This window comes from Panthera leo, chromosome F2 (assembly GCF_018350215.1).
Source record: "Panthera leo isolate Ple1 chromosome F2, P.leo_Ple1_pat1.1, whole genome shotgun sequence".
NCBI classification, from domain to species: Eukaryota; Metazoa; Chordata; class Mammalia; order Carnivora; family Felidae; genus Panthera; species Panthera leo.
The window spans coordinates 23,750,300-23,764,801 of record NC_056695.1 but is presented as its reverse complement, the minus strand read 5'-3'; the positions used below and the strand labels follow the sequence as shown (position 1 = coordinate 23,764,801).

Sequence of the window (14,502 nt, the reverse complement as noted above, 5' to 3'; positions counted from 1 at the left end):
CATATATGCAATCAAATAAACATTTTTGGGCTGTCTATTCTGTTCCATTGATCTATGTGTCTGTTTTTATACCAATACCATATGATTTTAATCTATAGCTTTGTAATATAGTTTGAAATCAGGGAGCATGATGATCCAGCTTTGTTATTTCTTCTCAAGATTGCTTTGGCTATTCAAGGTCTCTTGTGGTTCTATAGAAATTTAAGGCGGTTGTTTCTATTTCTGTGAAATAAAAATTTTTTAATGGGCAGAGGATCTGAATAGACATTTTTCCAAAGAAAATATCCAGATGACCAACAGGCACATGAAAAGATGCTCAAGGAGATGCAAATCAAAACCACAATGAGATATCAGCTCATACCTCTTAGAATGGCTATTATCTAAAGGACAAGAAATAACAAGTGTTCGTGAGGATGTGGAAAAAAGGGAATGCTCATACACTGTTGGTGGGATGTGAATTGGTGCAACCACTATAGAAAACAGTATGGAGGTTCCTCAAAATTTAAAAATAGAACTACCACTCCTTGCAGATACTGCACCAGAGGAGTCACATGTAGTTGTCATTGCCCTCTTTGCACGACTCTTACAGAAGTTTCTCTCTGAGCACGTGGCAACTCTTAAGGAAAAACTGATGGCACCAGTTGCAGAAGAAGAGACAACATCCCAAACAATAAGATCACTGCAATGGGTGTTGAACAAGTTGGTATGGCATGTGCCATCAGCATTCTGGGAAAGTCTCTGGCTCATGACCTTGTCCTTCTGTATGTTTTAGAAGATAAACTCAGAGGAGAAATGATGGATCTGCAACATGGGAGCTGATTTCTTCAGACACCAAAAAATTATGGCAGATAAAGATCACTCTGTGACTACCAATTCTAAGACTGTGGTGGTAACAGCAGGAGTCCACCAGCAGGAGGGAGAGAGCCATCTCAATCTGGTGAAGAGGAATGTTAATGTCTTCAAATTCATTATTCCTCAGATAGTCAATCACAGGCCTGATTGTATCATAACCGTGGTTTCCAACTCAGTGGATATTCTCACATAGGTTACCTGGAAACTTAAGTGGACTACCCAAACACCATGTGATTGGAAGTAGGTGTAACATGGATTCCGCTAGATTTTGCTGTCTTATGGCTGAAAAACATGGCATTCGTCCCAGCAGCTGCCATGGATGGATCTGGGAGAACACGGCGACTCAGGTGTGGCTGTGTGGAATGGAGTGAATGTGGCGTTTCTCTCCAAGAACTGAATCCAGAAATGGGAACAGACAATGACAGTGAAAATTGGAAGTAAGTGCATAAGATGATGGTTGAAAGTGCCTATGAAGCCATCAAGCTAAAAGGATATACCAGCTGGGCTTTGGATTAAGTGTGGCTGATCTCATTGAATCCATATTGGAAAATCTATCCAGGATTCATCCAGTGTCAAGAATGGTGAAGGGGATGTATGGCATTGAGAATGAAGTCTTCCTGAGCCTTCTGTGTATCCTGAATGATCGGGGATTAACCAGTGTTATGATCCGGAAGCTGAAGAATGATGAAGTCACTCAGCTCAAGTAAAGCAGATACCTTGTGGGACATCCAGAAGGACCTAAAAGACCTGTGAGTTCCGACTTCTAGGTTGTCGAAATTTAAAACTACAATGTGATTAACTGTGAGCCTTTAGTTTTTCATCCATTTACATGGATCACAGTTTGCTTTTATCTTCCTAAATATATGAATCTGGGCTCACAGAATCAGAGCCCATCTTTGGTTGAGTGCTTGCAACAGAGCTCTTGAACAAATAAAATTAACTATTGTAGTATGCTTCTAAAAAATAAAAATAATAAAAACAATAAAAATAGAACTACCATATAATTCCACAATTCCACCTCTGGGTATTTATGCAAAGAAAACAAAAACACTAACTCAAGAAGATATTTGCACCTCCATGTTCATTGCAGCATTATTCACAATAGCCAAGACTGAAACAACCTAAGTGTCCACTGACGGATGAATTATAAAGAAATTGTGCTATGTACATACAATGGAATATTATTCAGTCATAAAAAAGAATGAAATCTTGCCATCTGTGACAAAATGGATGGACCAAGAGGGTATTATGCTAAGTGAGATAAGCCAGACAAAGACAAATACCATATGATCTCTCTTATTTGTGGAATCTAAAAAATGAAAAACAAAACAGTACTAGTCCATAGATACAGAGAACAGATTGGTGGTTTCCAGAGGTGGGTGTGAGGGGTAGAGGGGGGAGGAAATGTGTGGAGGGAGTAAAAAAAAAAAAAAAGAGTACCAATTCCTATTAGTAGGGAATTTCACTGTGTGCACTAAATTTAACCCTTCAATTAAAAGAGTTAGGAAAGATATTAGATATCATAAACTCAACTAATACCAATTCCAGTAAATCTTATAGGGTTCTTCTTCTTCCCACTGTCCATATTTGTATCTCCCTTCTTATGTAATGAGGACCCTACACTAACTCCCAACCAACTAATATATTTATTCTTTTGGTCAATCCTACAATACACACAAAGTAGCTTTAGAATTGCTATTTGCACCCTACTTTGTGGGGGGAAGAAAGAACTACTAAGAAGAACAGTGTATAGAGAAACTTAACAGAAGACCGGGGTGGGGGGAGGGAAAGGGGAAAAAAAAGTTACAGAGAGGGAAGGAGGCAAACCATAAGAGACTCTTAAAAACTGAGAATAAACTGAAGGTTGATAGGAGGTGGGAGGGAGGGGAAAGTGGGTGATGGGCATTGAGGAGGGCACCTGTTGGGAGCAGCACTGGGTGTAGTATGGAAACCAATTTGACAATAAATTTCATATTAAAAAAAAAGAGACTCAATAGTGAAGAAAAGTAATATTTTAATACAGTCTTTTGAAAAAATCAAAGGAATGCAAAAATAAAATCCATGATGAATAAAATATTAAAAATTTTAATAAAGACAAAAAAAGAACGGTGTATAGTCAAATTATTGTATAGTCAAAAGTTACTTGGATTAGTTTTTTTCTCCCTTCAATGTAGACATGACATTCATTTAAAAATATAATTGGCTTTATGTGCTTCTATTTACATTCCATGTTAGGAAATTTTTGATCCTTGTTGATTTCTTTTATTTCAAAATATCTAGAACATTAACATAACTCAAAGTCAAACTTATATACAAAGGTGTGGTCAGAGAAGTGTTACTCCTGCCTGTATACTTTTCATGTCTCCTCCACACACCCTCTGTATAGGTCACTAAGTTCATTAAATTTTGGCTAGTGAAAATAAGCAGACATATGCATTTTCTTTAATTTCTCCTTCTCTCTTCAACAAAGCTGGGTACTACACATATACTTTTGCAATCTCCTTTTTTCACTTACTATGTCCTAGAAATCCCTATCAGTTTTAGAGATCATCCTACCTACAACCAGATTGTATGTATGTGACAAAATTTATACAACCAGTCTTCCATGTATGTGACAAAATTTATACAACCAGTGTTCCATGTTTAACCATTAAGGTACTTCCCAATATTTTGCAATTACAAGTAATGCTGCAATGAATCACCCTGGGCGTTTATTTTTGTATTGTTAGAGGCTATGTTCCTGGTGAATTTCTAGAAGTAGAGTGCCGGGTTTGTTAGGTATTGCCAAATTCCCCTTTGTAGGCGTGGTATAATTTGCCTTCCCAGCAGCAATGTTTCCTCATAGCCTTGCCAACAGAATATATCATCAAGCTTTCAAATCTTTGCCAATCCAAAAGAAGAGAAATGGGGAATTTCAATATAGTTTTTTTTTCCAGTGTAGTTTTAATTGGATTTTTTAAAGTAAGTTTGAACATCTTTTTATATGTTTAGAGGCTATTTTATATAAATAATTCATGAATTGCTTCTCTTCATAAAAACTTGAAGCACTATGGGTAAGTCCCTTTTAACCATCACCCACCATCTGGTCCCCTTTTCCTTTACCCAAGGATAACTACTGTGATTAATTTGGTGTATATCCTTCCAGTTCTTATCTAATGTCTTTATATACATATATGTCCCCATAGAAAGTACACTGTATACTTTGGCATATTTTGAATTTTTTTCAATGTATCATACTATACATGTCTATCTATGGCTTAACATTTGTTTGTTTTTTTTACAGAGAAGTAAAACACTTTAATGCCTCAATGATTCCAATATTTTAAATTACAGTGTACTAAATATTTGTTTTAATATTTTTCCATTACCCTATATGCTTATAACCAGCAGAGTTTCTAATGTTTTGATTAAAATTCTTTATTGTGGTAAAACTCACATAAAATTATCATTTTAACCAGGGGCACCTGGATGGCTCATTTGGTTAAGTGTCTGACTTTGGCTCAGGCCATGATCTCGTGGTCCGTGGGTTTAAGCCCTGTGTCGGGCTCTGTGCTGACAGCTCAGAGCCTGGAGCCTGCTTCACATTCTGTGTCTCCCTCTCTCTCTGCCCCTCCCCTACTCATGCTCACTCTCTCTCCCTCCCTCTCTCCATCCCCAAAATAAATAAACATTAAAAAGAAAGTAGATTCCCATTGTTTTGAAAGAGACTCTAAAACTTTTCATTTTACAAATCTGAAACTCTGTATGCATTAAGCAATTCCCCTTTTCCCCTGACCAAGCTCCTGGTAACTACCATTCTACCTTCTGTTTCTTGACTACTTTAGATACCTCATATAAGTAGAATCATACAGTATCTGTCTTTTTGACTGGCTTATTTCACATATCTTGTCCTCAAGGTTTATCAATGTTGTAGCACTTGGTAGAATTTCCTTCCCTTTTAAGGCTAAATGATATTCCACTGTATACACCACATTTTGTTTATCCATTTGTCTGTTGGTGACATTTGGGTTGCTTCCACTTCTTGACTATTTTGAATAATGCTGCTATAAACATGGGATGCAAATGTCTCTTTGAGACCTTACTTCCAATTCCTTTGGATATATATCCAGAGAGCATGGTTGGATTTTATGGTAGTTTTCTTTTTAATTTTTTTAAGGAAACTCCTATTTTCTATAGCAGCTACACCATTTTACAACCTCACTAACAGTGCACAAGGGTTCCAGTTTCTTCTCATACACAAATAACACTATTTTTTTTGATAGTAGCCATCCTAATGGGTATGAGATGATACCTCATGATGGTTTTGATTTGCATTTCCCTAATGATTAGTGATGTTGAGAACCTTTTCACGCGCTTCTTGGCCATTTGTGTATCATTGGGAAAATGTCTACTCAAATCCTTTGCCCATTTTTAAATTGGATTATTAGATGTTCTTGTTGTTGTGATGTAGGATTTCTTCATATATTCTGGATATTAACCTCTTGTCTGATAAATGATTTGCAAATAGTTTTCACCGCTCCTTAAATTGTTTTTTCACTATGTGCATTGTGTCCTTTGATGCAAAAAGTTTTTAAGTTTGATATGGTTTCATTTGTCTATTTTTGCTTTGATTGCCTGTGGTTATGGCATCATTCCAAATAAAGCATTGCCCAATTCAATCCATGAAGCTTTTCTTACAGGTTTTCTTCTAGGAGCTTTAGGTCTAAAACTTTAGACAGTTTTAGGTCTTACATTTAAGTATTTAATATATTTTGAATTAATTTTTATACATGGTGTAAGGTGAGTGTCTGACTTAATTCTTTTGCATGTGGATATCATCTTCCCAGCACCATGTGTTCAAAATACTGTCCTTTCCCCATTGAGTAGTAGCCTCGGTACCTTTGCTGCAGATCATTTGACTATATGCACAAAGATTGATTCTTAGGCTATTTTATTCCATTGGTTTATTTGTCTCTCTTTATGGAAGTACCACACTGTTTTGATTACTATTGCTTTGTAATGTTTTGAAATCAGTAACTGTGTGTCCTCTAACTTTATTCCTTTTCAAAATTGTTTTGGCAATTCAAAGTCCCTTGAGATGCCATATTAATTTTAGGATGAATTTTGCAGCTTAACTTTTTAATTCAGCAATGTTGCTTTATTTATCCACATTAGTACAAATACATCTACATCTACCTCATTCTTTTAAACTGCTGTATAATGTGTATTAATTGTTCTACAATTTCCTTTGAACATTATCCAAAATGATTGTCACTTACATTGTTCCCAATTTTCACTGATTTTGATTGGAATTTTCTACATGTTCCTTTAATTTTAAATAAGTCAATGGGTTTAAGTGATTAATAATGAAAGCATTCTTTTTTAAACTTTTTATGTTTATTTTTGAGAGAAAGAGTCAAGGTGCAAGCAGGGTAGGGGTAGAGAGTGAGGGAGACACAGAATCCAAAGCAGGCTCCAGGCTCTGAGCTGTGAGCACAGAGCCTGAGGCAGGGCTCAAACCCACCAACCGCGAGATCATGACCTGAGCCAAAGTCAGACACTTAACCAACTGAGCCACCTAGGCATCCCTTAAAGCATTCTTTTTAATGTCATTTTAGCTGAATATAAAAATCAATATGTACTCAGTATTTAAAAAATGATGCAGAAAAATACAAGGACTAAATCTAAAACACCTATAATCCTACCAAGATGCCAGGTAACACATCACAGAATGGAGGGATTTATAGTACAGAGATTAAATCCTAGATCCTCCTTTAACGATGGGACCCTGGGCAAGTTACTTAACTTCACTAACCTTATTTTTCTCACCTTTAAAATGAAGACAATAATATCTACCTGTTGGAAGTTTTGTGAGAATTAAATGAGATAAAACTTAGGATATTGGGTAGCACTATATTGTATATCTATGCTATAGATTCTATAGGGAAATGGGTGACTAAATTATAGTATAGTCAAACAATAAAAATTTTTATAGCCATTAAAAATAATGAGGTAGCCAAACTATGGAGAGAGCCCAAATGTCCATCAACTGATGAATGGATAAAGAATTTTTTTAAAAATCTAAAGAGAAATTCTAATTTTAAAAAGAAAAAATAACTTTAAAACACAGAACTACTTTACAGAATCATCCACCTTTGTTTTTTTCAAAGTTAACAACACCTTGTGAAAAATGATTTCAAATTAAAAACAGCAAGAGCAAATAGGCCACCTAAAACTTTCCAACTATGTTCATCCTGAAGTAGTATCCAGAAAGGTTTACAGGAGCGCCGGGGTGACTCAGTCTGTTAAGCGTCTGACTTCAGCACAGTCTGTGAGTGCTGCTTTCAGCACAGAGCCTGGTTTGGATCCTTTGTCTCCCTCTCTCTCTGCCCCTCCACTGCTCATGCTCTCAATCTCTCTCAGTAATAAATAAACATTTTTTTAAGAAAAGGAAAGGTTTACTTAGTGCAGTTCTGCAGGAGAACTTGTGAGATCAATCTGAACCTTCTGGCCTCAAATGATCAATCTCAGATAAAATAAGCATCTTCTACATTTCCCCTGGCTTTTATTAATGTAGGCCCCTGGCTCATTTGAAAATTGGCCACACCAGCTTTCTTACACACAATAGCAATCCATGTAAATCTTTTAGCCTCAGCTGCCCAGGGCTATACAAGTAAACCATTACAACCATGGTCTTTTCTTAATTCCTAAAGGAAATCAATGGTGAGGTGAAAAGACTACTTCCACAGACTGTGGGGTTTTCCATTATATGCTGATGATGGTGTAATAAACTAATCAAAATATCAGATTTGCTATTTTCAGGATATGCTTGAATTATGTTTGTAGATCAAGGAGAACTTTCTAAAAACATATTTACTATAATAATTTCTATAAACTTATTTATAAAAGGGATGAAAACTAAAAAGAACAAAGGGTGTAATTTTATTTTTTAGTTTATTTATTTTGAGAGAGAGAGAGGGAGAGATGTGTGTGAGCAGGGGAGAGGAAGAAAGAGGGGGAGAGAGAGAATACCAAGCAGGCTCCATGCTCAGCACTGGGCTTGACACAGGGCTCAGTCCCATGACAATGAGATCATGACCAGGAGATCACGACCATGAGATCATGACCTGAGCCGATATCAAGAGTTGGACGCTTAACTGACTGAGTCACTCAGGTGTCCCCAAAGGGTGTAATTTTAAAAGAGCTTCAGAAAGCCAGCGCAATGTAATAGCTACAAATTACTTTTTTACTTTAACAAATGAAATTTACTCTTCCATAAGCAATGTAGAAATCCCTAAGAACAATTCTGATAAAGCTCAGTTGAGGAATTCATTGAAAGGTAAAACCAATTATTTGGGGGGGGGGGGGCAGGGAAATTTATTGATAGGAGAGATATGAGATTATAAAATAGTTCAGGCACAAGGAAAAGTTTCCACTCCATAAATTTTTTTCTTAATAATGATATGTTATGGGATGAATTGAAATCTAGGATTAATTAAGCCAGTTAGGATATTTAAAATACAGTGAAGAAATTGAATGTGCAATTACGTTGAAAAATCCTAAAATGATTCCAAGAGGAAGAATACAAGATCCACATCTAAGCAATAGTTTTATCATTAACTCTTTATGAACAATGAAAGATCAGTAATAAACTAGAACTAAGAGAGTAGTGTCTGATAATTTTACAAAATTGTCTATTAAGTTGTGTTGCTATAGAAAGGTACTGTGTGGGTCACAGTACCATGAAGATCCATTTTGACCTTTCAGACCAAGGCCAAATAAAAGGTTCCAGGTCCTCAAGTTATCATATCCATGCCAGATGAGAGAGAAATATGCTTCTATTTTATTTAAGTCACTGCTATATAGGGTCTTTGTCCCAGAAGACAAATTTGTATCCTAATATTGATGACATCTGATTGAAATGAAAAATATTGAAGTTTTTTTTTTTCATCTGCTAAACAAAAGATCATACCCCCAGAATGTGGTGATCTCACCAAGACATTACCATCTAGTCAGGTGGCCTACCTCTAGTCAGGACGTTTCTCTCCAAAGTCATCTCCTACACTGCAAGAAATGCTTGTAAGTGCAGCCAATGAAATCAGGATGGAGCCCAGTATTCAAAAATCAAGCTAAAATACAGCTGAGAAAGAGCATTTATATGTACAATAGTGCCCCCCCCCCATCTGTGGTGGACACCTTCCAAGATTCCCAATGGACACCAGAAATGGTAGATAGTATCAAACCCTACATATACTATGTATTTTCCTACATATACATACCTATGATAAAGTTAAATTTACAACTTAGGCACAGTAAGAGATTAACAACAAAAACTAATAATAAAATATAACAATACACCGTGATAAAAGTTATGCATATGTGGTCTCTCTCTCTTTCTCAAATATTGTATCGTACTGTACTCACCCTTCTTCTTATGATGATGTGTGATGACAAAATGCCTATGTGGTGAGAAGAAGTGAGGGGAATGAGTTAGACATCATAATGTAACAGTAGGCTACTGGGCCAGGAGGAGGATCATCTGCTTCTGGACCATGTTTGACTGTGAGGAACTGAAACCATGGAAAGCTAAACTACAGATAAGAGAGGCTACTGTATATCATAAAATCTTTCACTATTCCTTTAAAGTTAGCTCCTCCTTCAGATTGTCCTATTTATGTTTGTGGCACCATGATCCTTCCTCTTCAGAAATCTCAGAATTATCTTTGAATTCTTCTCCTTTTCCCCTATAATAAGCAGTGGTTGTATTTGTGAGGACTATACTTAGCTGCATATGAGAGGAATCCACCTAAGGCAGCTTAACGAAACAGAAGTATATTTTCCCTCAAAACCAGAAGACAGGGGTAGGCAGTCTGGAGCTGGAATGGCATCCAAGTCAATGACAGTATCAGAGAGTCAGGCTCCTGGCATTTAACTACCAATCTTTGCATGTGACTTTCATAGAGCTTGAAAGATGGTGCCTCCTCTCTGACACCTTTTGTGTTTGTCTTAGCCTAGGAAACAGAGCCCGAGGCAAGGTAGAAATGCTAATGCTTTATTGGGTGATATAATCCCCAGGCATAGAACAATAAACAAAACAAAGTCCCTTCCCCCAGGGAGTACATTTTAGTGAGGGGATTCGAAAATAAACAAATAAATAGATATATAAACTAGGGAAGGTGACAGAAAGTAATAGTTCTATTTTATATAGACTCTCAGAGAAGGACATTCTGAGGAGGTTGTATTTGAGCAGAAACTCGAATGAAAAAAGGAATAAGTTATGCAAATATCTGGAAGATGTACGTTCCTTGTTCAAGGAAGGATGACTGCAAGGGTCTTAGATAAGAATGTACTAAACAGGGGCGCCTGGGTGGCGCAGTCGGTTGGGCGTCCGACTTCAGCCAGGTCACGATCTCGCGGTCCGTGAGTTCGAGCCCCGCGTCGGGCTCTGGGCTGATGGCTCGGAGCCTGGAGCCTGTTTCCGATTCTGTGTCTCCCTCTCTCTCTGCCCCTCCCCCGTTCATGCTCTGTCTCTCTCTGTCCCAAAAATAAATAAAAAACGTTGAAAAAAAAAAAATTAAAAAAAAAAAAAAGAATGTACTATACATATTGAGGGAAGAGAAAAGAGACCATGTGGTTGGAACCAAATGAAAGATGCCAAGAGAGATGTCATGAAATTGAAAGGTGGTCTTTTGGGACTAGATGGTGTCAGATCTAATGGGCCAGATTAAGAGATTTCATTCTATGAAAAAAAAAATTAAAAAAAAAAAAAAAGAATGTACTAAACATATTGAGGGAAGAGAAAAGAGACCATGTGGTTGGAACCAAATGAAAGATGCCAAGAGAAATGTCATGAAATTGAAAGGTGGTCTTTTGGGACTAGATGGTGTCAGATCTAATGGGCCAGATTAAGAGATTTCATTCTAAGGATGTGGTTGGAACCAAGTGAAAGATGCCAAGAGAAATGTCATGAAATTGAAAGGTGGTCTTTTGGGACTAGATGGTGTCGGATCTAATGGGCCAGATTAAGAGATTTCATTCTAAGGATGATTACGTAGGCCAATGGAGGGTCTAGGGAATGAGAAGCAAATAGAAGAGTAGACATCATTAAGAAGGCAACTGCAGGGTCCAAGAGAGGGTGTAGTGGATGTGGTGACATGAACATGGAGGTCAAGAAGAAGCAGGGCTCATACTCAGAGGCTGGATTTCAGGAGTAGGACTATCCAGCAATGCAGTGCTCTTCCCTGCCTCACCTCCAACAACTCTCTCATCTTCTGCCTTCCATCTGTATCTGGAAAGAAGATGAGAAATCTAAGCCTGGAGACTGACTGTCAGGATCCAACCCCAGCTCTGCCACTTGCTACATATATGAACTTGAATAAGTTACTTTTATTTTCTATACTTCATCTTCTCCATCTTCCTTATCTATAAAATGGGGATAATAATAGTATTTCTTGCTTAAATTCTTGACATGCAAAATGCCTAGAAAAGCACCCACCACCTGACATGTTTAGCATCAATAACCGATACCTAATATCACTACTAGATGGTTTCAACATCTTAAATGTGCTGTATCTCTCTCACTTCTAAATTTGTCACCTGCTCTTCTCTACAGCTGGAATGTACTTTGTTTAATTAATTCCATACTCATCCTCCAACACTCACCCTAATGTCACTGCCTCTAGGGGGCCTTTTCTGATTCCATAGATGATGTCTCTTACCTCATCACACCATACTTAACCCTCATCATATTTTCCAATAATCATTTGTTTTGTTTGATTTTCCTACCAGATCAAAAACTCTGTGAAGGAAAGAACTGTTCTTGTTTTGTGCGCCTCTGTATCCTCAAGGCCTTGCATAGTGCCTGAAAAACAGTAGGCATTCAATAGATATTGAAGAAATCAATTCACCTAGCAACCTGGTAATATTAGCAAAAAACAGAGTATGTAGTAGCCAAGCACCCAGGGCCACCTTATGACTTTCATGGGTCCCATCCTGCACAAATATATATATTTATAAATGTAAGTACTGTGCCCACTGTGCCTAATAGATAAGTTGGCCCCATAAGCATCAGCAAAGGATGGGTTAAAAGCAATGGAAAAAGTCAGCAGGAAATAGAGGGCCAAAACTGGAAATTAGCCTGACTTCTGAGATGTGGTAGACAAGGTAACTGTAAATCACCTAGAATGTTTTTAAGTGCAAGTAAGAGAATCCTGACTCCAATTCACCAAACCAGTAACAGAGAAGTCCAGATATAGGGCAAGGTCTGGGCTTAGTTGATTCAATGACTCAACAGTGTCTGCAAAATTTCAGGTTCTTAAATGTTTATTTTTAGGAGAGAGAGAGAGAGAGCGAGGAAAGGGCAAAGAGGATCCAAAGCAAGCTCTGCACTGACAGCAGCAAACCCTATGTGGGGCTTGAACTCAAGAACCATGAGATCATGACCTGATCTGAAGTCAGATACTCACCCGACTGAGCCACCAGGCAGCCTTCAGTTTGTTTCTAAATCCCCATCCTTCTGTCCATAGCATCAGCTTCATCCCAAGGCCAGTTTCCCCTGATAGTCATCACATGACTGGCAGCAGAAAAGAGGCCACATCCCTCTTTGTTTTCATCCAGTGAGACAACCAAGACATTTTAGTCCTTCACTGTAGTCTGATTAAGCCAACATCAGACATGCATCCAATATGAACCAATAACAATCCCCTGGGGAATACCTCACACTGGCTGATCTAGCAAGTCAGGATCCTTTCCTAGAGCTAGGGATGTGGCATGCACCAGAACAAAATCAGGGAACGGGAAATGTCTGTAACCCATTCACAACTCTTAAGCCCCTCAAGAATTCAAGAGATGTGGAATGAGTTATCAGATATCAACTAAAGTATATAAAGTGTTTACAACAAGTAGTAAAATGTATTTGCATCAAGTAAATAAAAAGGTCAAGAGACCATTTAATCCAAGGGAAGATCTTTAAGGAGAAGATCTGTGGAGGGTGCTTTTGGAGAAAGCTTTCCTGTGAGCTCCCTCCCTAAACCCTTCCCCTTAAAGAGGGAGGGAAATTGAACTAAGTAAGGACCTGCCTACCTTAGGGGATTCCACCAGGCTTCTCAGAGAGCTTAATATATGAGCTCTATATTGGAGTGGTGCACATTGGAACTGATGCCTACTAAATTTAGAGGGCTCTCTATTGGTAACATTATCAAATCACAAATGACCTCCACATTGCTAAATCAACACTCAGTCTTCATCTTATTTAACCTATCAGCAGAGTAAAACAGTTGAAACTGGCTTTTCATAGACCAACATTCCAGATTTTCCCTCTACCCTCATGATCCCTCTACCCCCATGATGCTCCTCTTTTGCTGCCTCCTCCTCACCCCTAATGCCTTGATGACAGAGTACTCCAGGGCTCTGTCCTTGAATCTGTTATTTTATCCACCTACACTTATTCTTTCCATATGTTAGCAACTTCCAAATGTTGACCTCCAGTCCAGAACTCTCTTCTGAACTTCAGACTCCTATATTTCCTGCCTTTTCAAAGTCTCCACCTGTATGTCTAATAGATATCTCAACATGTGCAAATGCAACTTCCTGATTTTTCCCTATAAACCTGTTCCTCCTTGACTTTCCCATCTCAAGTAATGGCAACTCCATCCTTCTATCTGTTCAAGCAAAAAGGCTGGAGACATCCTCTCTCTGTCTCATATTCTACATCCAACCTATCAACAAAAGTATTTTTGCCATTGTCTCTGCTTTCAAAAAATATCCAGCATAGATCAGTTCTCATCATCTCCTCTATCATCTTTTACTCAGGATTGCCGCTTTTCAGCATCAAAAGTATAAGAGTTGCACTCCATACTACCTATTGATGATTCCCTGAGAAAGTAATACCTGACCAAGAAGGATCCACACTCATTACAGATGTGAAAGGGTGAGGGCAGAATGGAGTGGAGGAGTGGAGTCAAGACAGGAAACAATGGCTGAAGGTTCTAGAGGAAGAAATGTGGCACATTCTGGAACACAGAGAGCAAGGGGAGAGTGGTGGGAACAGGGGCTAGAGAGGGAAAGGGTGGGCAAGGCCTGGCAGGCTTTCCAAAAGATTCCAACTTTATCCTAAAAGGAACCAGAAGCCTCAGGAAGGATCTTGTTTGATTTTGCTTCATTTTGTTCTATTTGCATTGTGGTGACATGAATGGACCTGTATTTTGACAGTATTATTGAAACAATCCTTATGGAGAATACTTCATCAAAGGCACCTGACCAAGTACAGGAAGATCAGTCAGGAGGCAGCAGAGTAGTCCAGGGAAGCAATGCTGGTAACTTGCCCCAGAGTAGAGAGGCAGGAAATGGAGAGAAGTCAACCAGTTCAAAAAATTTTACTGCCTATGTGTTATGGGCTGAATGTTGTCTCTCCAAAATTCATATGCTTAAAGCCCTAACCCCCAGTGCCTCAGAATGTGACTGGATTTGTAGGTAGCATCTTTAAAGAGGTAACTAAGGTCAGTAGGGTGGGCCCTAAACCAATGACTGGTGTCCTTATAAGAAGAGATGAGGACACAAACACAGGGGGAAGACCATGTGAAGACATAGGAAAGGCAGTCATCTACAAGCTAAAGGGAGAGGCTCTAGAAGGAACGAAACCCATCCACACTTTTATCTCTGATTTCTAGCCTC

General features: G+C 38.2%; 1 pseudogene; it reads left to right on the top strand.

Annotated features, from left to right (window-relative positions):
- Positions 1–480: 480 nt before the first annotated feature.
- On the top strand, positions 481–1,800 carry LOC122211225 (annotated as a pseudogene).
- Positions 1,801–14,502: the final 12,702 nt, after the last annotated feature.